Source organism: Aquila chrysaetos, chromosome 1 (genome assembly GCF_900496995.4).
Source record: "Aquila chrysaetos chrysaetos chromosome 1, bAquChr1.4, whole genome shotgun sequence".
NCBI lineage: Eukaryota > Metazoa > Chordata > Aves > Accipitriformes > Accipitridae > Aquila > Aquila chrysaetos.
The window spans coordinates 34,059,009-34,074,506 of NC_044004.1; the positions used below are offsets into that span (position 1 = coordinate 34,059,009).

At 42.6% G+C, this 15,498-nt stretch overlaps 1 protein-coding gene across 1 annotated transcript in view; it reads right to left on the reverse strand.

Moving 5' to 3' along the window:
- The window catches only part of MTUS1 (microtubule associated scaffold protein 1), a 130,131-nt gene extending 128,929 nt beyond the window's left edge, over positions 1-1,202 (reverse strand). The window contains exon 1 of the mRNA XM_041126828.1: positions 1,096-1,202. The gene's annotated coding sequence lies outside the window, so the exon portion shown is untranslated. The remainder of the gene's footprint in view (positions 1-1,095) is intronic.
- Between the last annotated feature and the right edge of the window lie 14,296 nt (positions 1,203-15,498).

Sequence of the window (15,498 nt, forward strand, 5' to 3'; positions counted from 1 at the left end):
CTTACAATGCATAGGCAATGGCCAATAACGATTCATTTTACCTAAGTGAAAGTCACTTATCTGCCACAGTGTAAGACTTCATCTTTGAGATAACCCCGTGGTGTGGGATTTAACCAGCTGTACTGTCCACCACATCACAGGCATAAACCAAACTAACAAAAAAACCCACCACAGCACAGTCTTAGTCCTGGTGGCAGACCGTCAGAGCCGTGTCTGAAGCAAGAACCTACATATCCCTAACAAGAAGGCGATGCTCAGTTCTCTGCTTTGATCATAAAGTAGAAAAACACGGGGCAGAGGCAGGCTTGGGTTGTTTTGAGGGGGGCATTTGCTGGGGCTTTTTTTTATTTGCTTTATTTTAAATATCTGCACTCTCACCTTGGCCTTGGAACAATGGTATCGAGTTTAAGCTCAATGTCCTTTTCAAATGCTGGCTCTCCTCTCCTCGCCAACCTTTGCATGATATAAATAGCAGCAAGCGGAGGAGCAAGCATTAAAGATATTCTTTCAAAACCTCAAGGGTGTTAGTCCTCTTACTGCAGGACCAAAGCAGTCCACGTGCACGAGAGCAAGCTCGATCAGATTTTAAGCATTTCAAACACAGTCTCAGCATTCAACTAGCTAAAAGCTACACCAGCAATGTACACTTTCTGTAACTTTAAATATATATTAAAAAAAAAAAAAAACAAAAACAACAAACCAACCAAAAACCCAACACACAACTAACGCCCCCCTGAAGTTTTGACTCCTCAGCCCCGAGGAAAGGCCCCTCGGAGCTGACCTCGCTGCGGCTGCACCTGCGCTCCTTACCAGGGCTGCGGCTCGCAGTCACACCTTGCCGGAGCACACGCCGGCGCGGCAGGCGGTTAATCGCCAAAAAGAAAAGAGAAAAGAAAATAAGAGCAGCACACAGCGGCGGTCGTCCCCGGCCCACGCTCCTCGGCGCCCGGGCAGCCCCGTTATCCGGCCGCCCCCGCGCACCGCCTCGGGAAGCCCGCGCTGCGGTACCGGGGCAGGAACTAATACTTTTTTTACACACACACACAACCCCCCCCCCCCCAAAAAAAAAAAAAAGAAGAAGAAGTCGGTACTTACGCCGGCACTTACACGCCACCCCTCACTTGTAGCTGCGTCCCACAGGAGAAAACTGCCCCGAACCGCCGCGCCGCGGCAGCGCTTGCCGCCAGCACCGCGGCTCGCCCCCCCCGACCCCGACCCCGCGGCGGCCCCGGCAGCGCCGTCCCCGCGCCCGGCCCGCCCGCCCGCTCGCTCCTCGCGGCCGCCGCAGCCGGCGGCGACGTGCGCGGCTCCCCCCGTCCCGGTCTGCGCCCCTCCGCCGCCTCACCAGCGGCTCCGCGCCCCCTCCCGGGCACGGATCGGGCCGTCCCGAGCGAGGCGCCGCCACCGCGCACCCGGCCGCACCTGCCCCGCAGCGGGCCCCCGCGCTCCGCTCGCCTCACCTGGCGCCGGGCCGCGAGGCCGGGCCGCCCCTGGGCGGCGCTTTTGTCGGCGGGGGCGCGGGGGCTGCCGCCCGCGCCGCCGCGGAGGGGAAGGGGGGGGCCGGGCCGGGCCGCGCTGCGGCGGGCGGCGAGGGAGGCGCAGGTAGCCGAGCGGGGGAACTGGGTCAGTGACTAAAAATACCGCGCGGGTGCGAGGAGGAGGATCTCGCCGCGGCGCCAGGGGAGGCCGTCGGCCCTCCTGGGGGTTGTCGGCGGTGCCGGTGCCTTTCCGGGCGGAGCGGGGCCCGGCGGAGCGGGGGGAGGTCCCTCCCCGCAGGCGGGCCGGGGCAGGTGGTCCCGGTGACTTTGCTCCAGCCAGGCGAGGTGGGCTAGCGCAGAACCGCAGCCGGCGACGACAGCAGCCCTCCTCGATGGCTTTTGCAAAGTGCGTTCACAGCCGCGCGCGGGGTGAGCAGGCTCGAGACCTGCGGGTGCTGGAGGGCCGGGCCGCTGCCTTCGAGCCCGGCGGCCCGGCCTGAGGTAAATGATCCACCTGGGGGAGCGGCAGGTCAGGACGGGCCGCATTCCCCCGGCAGGGCCCTGGCCGGGCCGGGACGCGCTGCCTCACGCCCGGGGCCTCCGCGGGAGGTGGCTGGCCGGCCCCGTCGTGCCCAGTGCTGCCGTCCCAAACGAGGGAGCGGGAGCGTGAAAAACGCAGGCTGTTCCTGCGAAGTCAGCTGAGAGCTGTCGTGGGCGCGAGGTTAGCGTAATGTCGCGCAGCAACGCTGAGGCAATCTCCAGGTTACAACAACAAAAAATCCCAGGAGGTTCTGGCTTAACCTTCCCGGTGGCCTAAGCTGCACAGCACCGGATCCGTGCTAATCTTTGCGTTTATTGAAAATAGTTTACAAACGCGAACCACGTACAAAGTGTCTGAGTTTAGTAGCGACTGGCCACAACTTCAACTCTGCCTTTTAGCACCCTATCCGCGGTATTACTTGTTGCCACTTCTTTGTGCTTGATGTCCTGGATGTGAGTGGTGGTAGAGCCAACGCTTCCCTCCGGGATCCGTCCTCTCGGGGGCTTCGGTGAGGAAGGTACATCTCATGGCAATGTCCCTGACCCTGTGGCGTAGCTGCTGGGGATTCGGCACTAAAGCGGTGTCTTCAGCTGCTGGCGCTGCCCGTAACAGGATGCAGAGAGGGAAAATCTTTTACTCATCTTTACAAAGCCCCCAAAAGTAAGTTTTGCCTATGCGATGTCCAAGGAGGAGAAGCTTTCAGATGCCAGCAAGGTTGGAGACGCTTGCCTGGCGTGTCTGGTGCACAAGGGCACAGCAGCTTTCAGGCTCCCTGTTTGCCGATGTAGGAGTCTGTATCCAGTATGGATTTGGTGACTCCATAGGAAGTGCTTTCTTGACATCAAGCTAATTCCCTGACCTTCCCCTCCACCCTCCGCTACTATATACAGTTGCTGGCTATTTATATATGTGACAAATATGATTCAAAATTAAACATGCCAGGAAGACACTGAATCTTTCAACCTGATAATTAAAAAAGGAATATAGCATGATTGCTTTGTTTCATCACCACATGAAAGAGAACTATTTATTTTTATTGTGGTTAGCTTAGTAGTAACAAACAAAATATTTTATTCCCATCCATGAAAAGCAATCTTGCCCATCTTTATGGGCTTCATCCAAAGTGTGCTGGAGTCAGTAGTATTATGCATGGGCTTTCAGTTAGCACGTGACTGCAAATCTAGTGAGCCAGATTAGAGCAAGAGTGCTTTCGGGCTACAAGACTGAGCATTGTGCAAGACTTGGACACCCCAAGAGGGAATAGCGCCGGTCTTTAGTCAGGGTCTATACGGTGCTCCAGACCTCGGCAGGCAAACGCTTTGGTAGCACAGCTGAAGCACCCTGGCATGAGTCCGCTGCTGTGGCTGGACGTGTGGAGCGAGGGACATCGTGAGATTTTTGTTGTGTCATTAGATTACTGCTCATGTGAAACTGAGTGATTGATAGTTTACATAGCCAGCCTTTTAGCAGAGTTCACAGGCGTGGCTCCAACTGTATGCATCGAGGCTAATCTCAATTACAACTTAAAAATACCTCTGTCTTTGTCACTGTGGGGATGGTCTGGAAAGTATCAACTGATCGCTACAGCTGAAAGCTTGTCATGTTGATCTTTATCCCACCAAAGATCACAGTTCATTCAGCGTTCGCTGCAACCATTCCACTCTGATGGCTCTTCAGTTTTTCCTAGTTTTGTTGTTTGTCTAGGCCTTTCATACAGCAGTAATCAAAGAAAAAAATCAATTTAAAAACAAGAGACGTGGATTTTTTTTTAAATGAAATAATAATGAGGGAATTCAGGAACAGTTGCACTGGCATTTCTTTAAAATCTTCCCACCTGGGAAGATCGTATTCAGGTTGATGGTGATAGTTGAAATCACTACATGGTGGAAAATTTTGTCAAATCTCATCAAGGAGGTTTTCAAAGTGGCCAAAGACTCTCAAGGCAAGGAAGGAGAAGGAACTAGAGAGGCCACTGAGGTCCGTATAATTGACATTTTTTGCATCATTTGCTCTTGGAAGTCCTTTTCCTGGGATTCTAATCAAAAGCTGTTGGAAAGCAGTTGTTCTGATCAAAACCTCGTGACAGCCCTTTCCTCTCTTGCTAAGTAACCATGAATTGACTTTTGCTTCTCTGCTTTTTTTTCCTCCTCAGCTCTTCTGGTTGATGCCTTTTGAGTTTCATAAAGGTAGGAGGAAGACTGCAGTATCATGTCACTTAAGGTTGAAAAAGGAGGGAAGGAAAAGAGAAAGATGAGGGAAGAAAGGCAAAAAAACTTACATGAGGAAGAGAAATGGCAAACAAAGGATGACGAGGGGGAAGGTAACCAAGACCACAAAGAGGAATAAAGCATGGGAAAGAATTGGAGAGACCAGAGCAAGGGGTGAATATCACAATAGGTGGGAAACAGAAGAAGTGGAGTAACAGACAGTTTTATATACTTTCTTTCCTTATTTCTTGTCAATAAGAGTAGGCTCCACAAATCCCTCAGAAGGAGCTGAAAAGAAAAACTAACCTGAGATGGGGGTATGTCTGTCTTTAATAATAGATATGATTGCAGCAGTTGTAAATAATTTGAAATGGTACCAGGTAACTTGAGTATCGGTAGCAGTAAAAATGCAGCACCACAGGATGGCTAAGTCTGTGTCCTGTTGGTATCCAGGGTAATGGATGGTTTTGAATAGGTTATTAGGGAACTCACTCAGTTTCTGCTCCTGACTCTTAATGTACTTTGCTTATGTACGTTAATATTATATGGTAATCGGCTAGAAAAGCAGACTTGTAACAGGGATTGAAATTCAAATTTCCCCGCTCCCAGCTAGATGCCTTAATTGTTGCATTGCAAAGTGATGCTTTGCTTCCCTGGCCCAATGAATGTGGATTAGTTTGCTCAGAATAACAGCCTTTCAGCAGGCGCAATGAAAGGCATTCCTCCTAGCTAGCCTCTGGCCTGGTGACAAAGGGAGTTTCCTGGGAAGTGCTAGATAGGGATTCAGTGTTGTCTTCAGGACTCTCCAGGACTAAGCTCTACCTGTTTAGCTGCTGAGAGGACATCTCCTTCCTCCTGTCATGCTTTTGAAAGATGCCAAAGTCTAAGTGTAGACCCTGCTTCAGCATAACTCAAGAATTAAATGCTTTAGATGCCAAGAAGGTTGTAGTTGCCGTGTCAGTAATTGTCAACTCAGGTGCTTCTTGCACTGGCTGTTAGAGATTCTGGTCCAAACTACTGATGCTTCTGGTGTGGTGGGGAGTGCAGGCACCTGGCCCAGAGCTCGGGACTCCTGGCTAGGAAACTGGTGCCAGAACTTGGGGGTTGCAGCTCTTAGCGCTGCGACAGCTTGGCCTGTGGTAGATTGGTAGTCTGTGATAAGTCTTGTCCTGGCTGTATTTGGGAAAACTCCATGTTGCGGATTTGTTCATGTTACACAGTGATGTGTTCATGGGTAATTCTCGGCATCGTGACGCTGACTTCAGTCAGATAAAATCCCAGCAGGCTGGAGGTTAATGTACTCTGTCGTGAGTTTGGTTTTTGGTTTTTTTTTTTTTTTGAGGTGGGGAGAGGGCCAGTGGAGACATGTCGATAACTGCATTTAATTTCTTTGGCAAGTAGTATGTACTGTTCCCCTTTGTTTGCTTTTGCAGACTGCATTTAAAGTACTGCATAATATAAAGCAAACCTCTCTGGAGGCGAGTGCCAATTTTGGTTGAAGAAAAGTATCGCACCACAGTCTTCATTATCTTCTGAGGCTCAATTACTAATGAATATTCTTTAATTTTTGTTACCACACACTTCACATTCATATGACTTCTTTTCTACCCAAGGCCTATTTGAATAAAATTGTATACTTCGTGCTTTGACAACATGCTGATGATGTATGCTAGAGAAAATCATTAGGAGGAGTCCTGCTGAAAATGTTGAAAATGTCTTTGGATGGTAATTTGGGCTTGATCTTGTAATTTTACTGGTGATTTTACCTGTAATGGCTACGAGTAAAATCATTCTAAGAATCCTTGGTATTTCTCCTCCACAGTTCAGAAAAGAATCAGACAGACCATGGGTATCCCCACAAAAAGTATTGGTGAACGGATCACAGATATCGGGGCTAAATTAATCCCTTAAGTAATTTTTTTTCATATGCTTTTTGCTAAAACAATGTTCAGTCCTCTACTAAGCAGCAGCACTGGTGGAGAACTAGAAAATGCTCTTAATGCTTTAACCATTAGACTAATTGTAGTTCACTCGATTCCCTAATGTAATAAAACTCTTCCTTTCGTGGGCCATTATCTGTTAGATAAACCCCTACATTGTATGTGTTATTAATTATTTATTCCTTCCATTATTCTTAGATGCACATTAAAGAATTGGCTCATGGTTTCTAGCACAATTCATAAGAACAACTCTGTTCAATAATTTTTTGAAGCATTTTCTTATGGCAAATAAAATAATAAGGAAAACAGTAAGTTTCATCTTCTGTGGAGTTCAGATATCAGTTTAACTGTTTTATTGCTATTAGTATTTTGAGAAACCTAGATAGGAGGATTTTTTTCCTTCCTGATATTAGTGATTGAGAAATTGTATATTATTCTTCTAGACTATTTTAATTACTTTTCTGTTTTTTTCCATTTAGAAAAAAAGTTAACTGATTTTTTTCCCCCTTACTTATTTAGTGTCATTTCAATGAGCTTACCTAGCTATATGCAGAATGACAACTTTACTGTTCTGTACCTACAGTTGTTACCCCCTGGTATTTTCCACATATGCTGTTTCCTAAGCAAACATACTTTCACATAAGCGGATTTAAGCAAAAATACCAAATACAGCTATTTGTCTATTCTGAGAGGAAAAAAAGGAGGTTGAATAGTGAACAAGATGGCCCAGCAGAGTTATCTTTAAAACAGTATTTTCAATCCATGTGAGTGCAATTGAGAATTTGATTACCTTTGTCAAGGCAATGGGGGAGGGATATTGCAGCAAGGGAGATGGCTAAACCTTGAAAAAGTATACTGGCTGGGAGGATGGCTGCTAGGAAAGGTTAAATCACAGCTCATGTGAAGAAGATGTTTGAGAGATTCATGTATTGCCACAATGTGAAGATTTCCAGTCAAACCTGCCCACTTCCTAATAGTGGTGTTCCTTGTAGCTGTCAAGAAGTGACTGAACAGTAAGAAAATTTAGAATCCTGGTTTTCGGTCATGCCGAACTGGAGCTGATGTTTAAATAACCACAAGGGCACTAACCTGATGAATGACTTGGTCAGAGGAAGAGAGAGAGAGGAAGAGACCTGTGAAAAAAGTGCCTAGAGATGCTAGCTGGATCTCTTTGTACATAGGACTATTGGATGTGATAGAGATGATGGTTGACAAGTTTCTGTGGCACCCCATAGCAAATTAGAGGAGAAATTGGAGGAGCTCTCCAAGCAAGATGCTGGTGGATGAGTCAGAGAAGCTGGAGAAAGAGTGGGAGATAATCTAGCTGTTAGAGACAGTGAACAGAGAATGGAGACTTTCAGTCTTGAGTGCAGGATGAAAAGCAGCCAGCACCACACGTTCTTACTTTTTTCTATGACTGATTGTTTCTTTGCTTCTTTCTTTTTCTTTTTTTTTTCTTTAAAGGAAAACACCTTTTCTTCTAAAAGCCCTCCTTAAGATCTTTCTGTTCAAGGAACCATCTCTGGGAAAGAAGCAAACGTGAAGATAAAATTCCAGGAAGACACTTGCACAGACCTATTTGAAAGTGTTTCTTGCTGGGAAACAAGTGCTCCTGAGCCTTTAAGGGCTATGCCTCTGCAGCAGCTCCAAGATATGCTTGCCTTCAGCTATATAAAGAGTGGTTAACAGGGGAAGACTTATTGCCACTAAGACTAATTTAAGGGAAACTAATAGAAGGAAAGGGTTATACAACCAGTTTCTTTTCCAACTTTTCAGTGGTTTCATCACTAGCTCACTATAGACTTAATGTTTTGAAGAAATAAAATTTTGCTGAAGTAAAACCAGTTCCATTCTTATCTGTAGCAGGTCAGCTGTTTAAATGCTGCTGAATATTATTTGCTTCTGTGATTTTTCTGTGATTAAGGAACAAATAAATCATATTGCTATTGCAGCATCTCCCTGATGTGAGGCTTGGATGTGAGATTAAGTTAGCAGGGTTTAGCAACTTATTCGCACAGCGGACATGGGGATGAATAGGCTCTTAGCCAGCAGCAAATACATGGTGATGTGACTTGTTCTGACAGGAGAGAAGGCTAAGCTAACTTGCACACGGTTTGCATATAGCAAATGCAAAGTAATACATGCTGACAATTACTGCAGACCAGCTGATGCATAGTAAGTTGTTAATAGGTGTGAACTTGATGGTGCTTCTAAGCTCACAAGGCAGTATAAGGTAGCGTACCACACTGCTCTTTGCTTAGACCCTGTTCTATCAGTAATGGGATTTTTCTGGTCTTTCAATAGGCTTCTATGGGTTTCAGATCTCTTTGTATGTGAAAGTGTATTGCATTAGACACACAGCACCTTAATATTGCAAGTTATGCCAGTGTTCATACTGGCTGCAATACTCCTGTTCAGAAGTAGGTATGGTATATGTTAACGGGACAGAAACAACAGAGACATGGGAGTAATTGTGATAAAGGTAGTGGGTACTAAACAGAAACTTGCACCAACAAAATAGAGAGGAAAAGCTCGAAACCGTTCTGTGTGGCAACAAGATGTCCCCATCTGAGCCTTAATGAGGCAGGATGGAACAAAACAATGCTGTGAGGAAGCTGTGTTGCAGCAGCCTATGGCAGTATTTAGTACCAATTGCTCAAAAGGGAACTGCTAAAGGTGAAGTGTCAGGTAACTGGAGAATGAAAACCTTTCCTCTTCTCTTTCCCCAGCCTCTCTAATATGGACAGATGAATTCCAACATTAATGAAGGGACAGCATGTGCTTTTGATTTGGTGATTGAAACTAAATGCTGTTCTGTATGTGTGAAAGGTTACTGAATGGACAATAAGAGACTGGGGGAAAACAAGTAAACACAAACCAAGCCTTTTCTGCATGTCATTTTTAAGAAATGGTATGTATCCAATGGGAGCAAGAAAATGAATGTAAATGTAGGATTTTTTTCCCTCCCAGGTGGTAGCACAAACCAAAGGGAAGAAGATGAGAAAACACACATGGAATTTAGACTGAAAATAATCCAATGGGGGGAAAAAAAATATATAAATGTTCTTATTTGCACTTAAAGTGTTTTAGTCTATGTTTTCCATTGCAGCATAGATCATTTAGAGGTCTTAGAGGAACTCATGTCTGAACCAATCCTTATTTTCCTTAGAACAGGTCTGATGTATTATTTTTGCTCCCCCAATTCTTGATCTAACTGACCAAAGCAACTTTGCTAGGGAAAAAAACCCACATGCAACAGCCTGGAAGACTGTTGTTCTTGGCATAGTTTTAATGGCTAGACAGGCATTATATAAGAAAATTTAGTCCTGCCTAGGGTTCAAGCCACTTGACTTTACAAATTGGACAAGATTACTGTTGAATCAGGTGCATCTGAAATAAGAACAACATTATTTTGTTGGAAAATGGCAGGTAAATGACAAAGGTCCTGCATGTATTATGTGTCTACAGTACTCTTCACCTGGGATGCAGTAGGATTTATCTATGAAATTATGTGTTGTTGATATTTCATACTGTAAAGACATGGTAAATGAATGAAGTTATTGATAAATGAGACAAAATTTGAATTAATTTTTAGATGTGCTATTTTGGCTATTGTGCAGTCTTAAGGATTAACTGGAAGTATAATGAACTGTAACAAAAAAGCCAAACATATAAAGCTACAAAATCATTAACATTAACATTGTCTGGGCAATCTATTTCATTCTTTGTTTTCACTTCAGTTCCTTTTTCTGATAGGCCAGTGGTCCTGGATAGTAGGAGGAAAAGTTAAATTGGAGTAGGAACAAACGTGTTAAGTTTCTTCATTGCTAACTACTTGCTTTCTCTTAGCTGAACTTAAGGCTAACATATAGATAAGCCACCAAGATGCAATGTCAGAAACTTTTGAAGGCAGAAGTCAGTTTATTTGCACAAGGGATTATGAAAACATGTATGTTTTCTATTGTGACGAGCTTCTGAGTCAGAGCTGGAATGTGCAGCGGAAGAGTACTCATCCCTGCTGTCCCACATGGCGCCCTCCTTAACCACAATGTCTTGCTCAGCCTCCTATTAGTGGGCATTTGTCAGGTTTTGTAATTTTCCACAGTCTGAAATGCAAACTGTAGTAATAAATAACATTTTCTAAGCCCCTATGTGTTACTAGAATTCTCCAAGGAATCCCTGTATGCCTGGCTTTTTTTTCCCTACTTCATATGTATCACAGAAAACTGACTGAAATACCATATTGTGCACATTGACCTGTACTTCTGGGTTTCATTTGCCATTTACAATGAGCAGCTTGCAGTGTGTTTAAAATGGCTATAACAGGCAGTGCTTTTATTAAGAGTTAGTGATCCTGTCTCTCTCCGTGAATATTGATATAATGGATGGTGGTGCCAACTAGAGCTGATTACTTCCTGCTCTTCAGCACTGATGTCTCTGTGGAAGCTGAAGCTGCAGACTTCCTTAATTAATCATGCCAGTCTAGAAACTAAAGACAGTAAGGGCTAAGTATAGTGGAGCCTTCTGCTATAGTCAGCACTTCTTTCCTTTAAATACAGAGCTTGGATGTAAGCTAGCAAAGGTAATTTTTCAGGGAGAACTCTGGGCATTTGAAATATATCCTGAAATACTTGTGCAGTACACCTCTCCCAGCGACTTGAAATCATCACTGTGGAAAATGCTTCTGAAACGGAGCCACTCTGCTACCTTAAACCAGTACACAGACAGAGCACAAAAGCCCTACCTAACCTCTCTTCCTATGTTGTATATAGTTTAAGAAGTGCTGCTAGCAAGGTTATATCCAAGTGAAAAACCTGAAGATTCCTGATTATATAAAGGATCAGACAGAACTAGTAGCCTAGGCTAGTAACAGAATAAAACGTAGTCCTTGAATTACATGTTTTCTCAGGAGGTTTCAAAGTGCTCTGTAAAATGGTTAAATCATACTTCTCTCATACATGAGGAGAGTATCAAAGAGTTCAGTGACTTGGTACGTGATACATAAAAAATGAGAGGTGATGGGGGAAAAAATTTATTTTCACTCTCACATCTACGAATTCTAGGTTTCACTTCTGAAACTAAAAATGCATACATTTGGGTTTTATTCTTCTTTGTATTAAGAAAATGCGATCCATGAGTCAGAAGGGTTCCAGGTTTTCCATGCCTTTCAAAATCTATATGTCCCAGAGAAGGGATTTTAATTTTGGTCACTTGTTCTCTTCCCGCTATGATTGGACTCCTTGATGGTAAAATAGGCAGTGAAATAAACAGTACTGCAGTACTTTTTTCTTTCAGAGAATAATACAGGATTTGCTTAAAATAGTTATTTTTATCATATAATCGAAGAAACGCATTTGTAGCTGAAGATTTATGTCACAACATTTCCAAGAAGCAGTCTGCTGAAACGTCTTTGTTTTTAATGAGTAAGCATAAATACACCTCAATGAAGGCTTTCTTTGGTATCACATCAGAGTTGCTTGCATTTAAATTAGTGGGTCAGCAAGAAAGGACAGTGGAACCTTTATTAGCAGCTGACTTCTCTTGAGTCTCATTTTACATTTTTGGTTCCAGCACTATACAGCTGAAAGGAGATACTGTAGGTAAAAAAAAAAAAAAAAAAAAAAAAAAAAAAAAAAAAAAAAAAAAGAAGTGAATAACAGAGACAAGGCAGCTGCCAGACATCAGCTTCCACTGCGTTCTTCAAAAATATCTGTATCCTCACTGATATTATAAAGAACCATAATGTGGCATGTTTCCTTGTGAAACAGGTAGTCTTTTGAATTCTCTGGTAAGAGCTTTTCATGAGCAATGTCTGTGACACAGAGTTCAGTATTTTTTTAAAGCTGTCTTAGATGAAGAGGCTGCCCATCAAGAAAGAAACAAAGGTAAAAATCCATATAAATTTTATTTCACCTGCTGAAATCATTAAGGTAGTGCTGTTCTCTAAGGAAGTCCATATTTTCCCTACAGTCAGTTTGTGATGTCCCAGAAGACCTTAAAAGTGAATTTGATAATACCATTATTTCTGCCAGGAACAGTTCCCACGTTGGACTGCTTGATGCTCAGTCCTCATCTTCAGTGATGGTGTACTTTGAAAAGCTTCAGGATGTCTTAATTTCTCTTGAAGTTTGGTTTTGAGGGTTAATTAGTGTACAAATGACAGAGACATTGTGAGACCTTTATAGAGAATGTATAGCCTGTTATCACATGCATCAACAAGTAAGTCTGAGATGTCATGGGCAATCTCTTCCTGGCTTTCTCGCTCTAGCTCTTTCCAGCTCTAGCTGGACGTGAGTGCAGATATTCTTTTTCCGGTAACACGGGAAAAGGTTGTTGATCATTAGTATATGATGAATTACAGAGCACATACAGACTTGCAGGGCTACACTCCCTATAGAATGCTATATAATGAATATGGCTGATACCTTTTTAATGAGAAAGTAGTGGAATGATAGAAGGGATTTGTTGTTAAAGCCCTGTTTTCTTTGGGATACGATGTAAATGATCTGCTTGAGGAGCAGATGACAGGCCTAATTCATCCCCAGTGTAACTTTACTGGACTGAGTTGATTTACATGAGATTAATTTTGTTCATACTTTTGGGGAGAGAAAAAAAAGAAGTTGACAATTACATAGCTGGGAAGGTGTCCAGTTAGTATCTTAGATATGTAACTTTTATGCCAGGTTTAGAGGCTCAAGTGCTTTAGTTTAATGTTGGGGAGTTAAAGAGAAATATAAAGTAGAATTTAAAGTTACTGACCTGGATTACAAATATTAATGACTTTTTTTTTCAAGTTGTGTTATTAATGACTTTTTTCCAGGTTGTGTAAACATAAAGGAAGCCCTTCCCTTTCTTCAATACTCAAGAATTTTTTGCTTAGAAATTTTAGATTAAGAGTGACTTGTGTTCTTCCAGTTGGGCATGACTTTTCTGTTTTCTTTTTTTCTGTACTGAGTCAGAGGGGTAGTGAAAGTGACTCAGATGCTGTTAAGCCCCTTGTTAGGAAAAGTCAATAACAGGAATAGATGAGAACTATGCTGAGATCTTTAATTAAGCATGCTGCATAACAGGTAGAGAGGATTCAGTGACAGAGGACTGGAACAATTTGAATTAGCATTATTTCAAAAAATTCCATGGGATATTTAAAATGAGTCATTCAAAGTTATTAGAAAATAAGAAAAAGGAGATGCATTGCAATCATTAAAATCCCTTCATCACAAGATAAAATGTTTGTACATCTTGCAAGTGTTAATAATTCAAACTTAGATACTAGCTTATAGAGTGAGACTTACAAGACTTCCTAGCAATTACATGTAGCATGAATTTCACATTTGCTGAGTACCACATGAATAACCCACTGATTTCAGGGAGGGTGCTTTTCCCAGATGGGTGTACAGCATCTTGGCAGGATATGGATTTCCTGCTCTCCCTGCAGTGAATTCACTATGGCACAAGCACTTACTTCAACTTGCTAGTGCCACAAGTGTCCACAAAATCTGTTTCCCAATCACGAGAAACATTCAAATGCTTTATTATTTGTATTATGATATAAAGATGGGCCTCACTCCAGTGAAGTTCCCTCGAATTTCAGGGTAGTCGAGATGTGAAAAATAGAAAGAGATCCCATCAGGGAAGAGCAGTAGAGGAATCATAGCAGGAATACAGTAGTGCAGATATGTTAGTTCTGGTAGTGTTTGGAACTTGTATGGTTTTGTTTCTGTTTGCTAATCAGCAGAAGATACAAACTGCTGTTGTAGTGCAAGGCTTTTTAAATTAGAGAGACCACAATTTAACTGTCTAAATGTGCCATACCTCACGATAATTAGATGCTGTGAATTTCCTTAGGGTTTAGGTAACCTTAGGAACTCATGTATGATTTCAAAAGTGAGTTAAGGACTAAATTCACTTAAACATTTTTTACTTGTTTTCTATCATTTAATAATTAACTTAATTAGGAGAAACATTTGTACTAGTTTACAAATGTGGTATTGCCTAAGAAAGTACATGTACAGAGCACCATCTAGTGCAGCATATCACTAACAAAAGGTTTTCTGCTTATATGTCACTTGTCTGTGTTTAGCTAATTTAATATGAACTATCATGTTGCAGAAAATGCCAGCCCAGCGGCTCCTGTGGCAATATAATTTTGCAATTACATGGGAGACTATGGATTGAAAATTACTTGGGACCTGTACAAAATTACAAGGATAACAAAGCTGGATGCACTGAAATTCAGGTAATCATTTGTAAGAACCATATACTTTTAAGAGGAGTCTGCTTATCTTCCTGCCCACAGTGTTGGGTGATATATTCACTACAATAATTCAATCCAATCTATTTACTAAAGATTGATTTCAACCAAACTAGATTGGACCCTGATTCTTACAGTAGATTTAGAGACCCACCTGCCATTTTAGGTACCTTAAATAGCCCATTTAGCTCCTCAGAGCTTTTGCTCAGCTTCTGCAGAACCTGAGAGCTACCCAGGTTCCTTAAGCCAAGCATTCACAGGTATGCAAACCATGACTAACGGGCAAGATTAAAGATCTGACTGTCATTAAGAAGGGAAGAAAAGAAGAAAGGAAGGAAGCTTAGATTCTACAGGACACAGGTAAAAGAAACTTATACACAGGTATTTACAAGTTGCTGAGGAAGGGCAGAAAAAAAGTAAGCTACAAGGGCTTTTTTGCGAAGGCTGTATTTTGGTTCTGCAAGCAAACAAACATATGAATTTGGACCCATGATTGTTTAATCACCATTTGGATGTCAACATTATGTTTCAGATGCAATCTATTTAGCATTAGGGTAGGATTAAGAGGAACTGTCTTAGTTAACTGAAGATGTAGCAATGACAAGCTGGATTTCATCCTGTGCTAAGTAAAGGTTAAGATGGCCCTCAGGTTCTTGGAAAAGATGATTTTTGGATGAACACTATGTATTCAACAAAAAACTAATTAAGCATCAAAGAGCCACTATCACTGTAAAGTTTTACATTCTCTTTGAACAAGCACTTTAACTAACAGAAAATTATAACTTTTCTCTCTAAGCATATACATTGTGTATGGATTTTGGCTGAACACTTGAAACTTTGCCAATTTCCCAATTCTCAGACATACTCTGAGAAAACAGCAAGCATATGCTCATATTAATTTCAGAGTACCTCCTGGTTTTGAAAAGCTCTGGTTTTTGCTAAGTTGACCTCTTAATAGACAATTTAAAAAAAACCAAGACAGAAACAACTGGAAATTTTTGAAAATTTGGACAGAATATTTCCCTGGATACCTTTTCTGCTCTTTCTACCTCCTTCACAACTGCCAAAGAGAACCTACGAC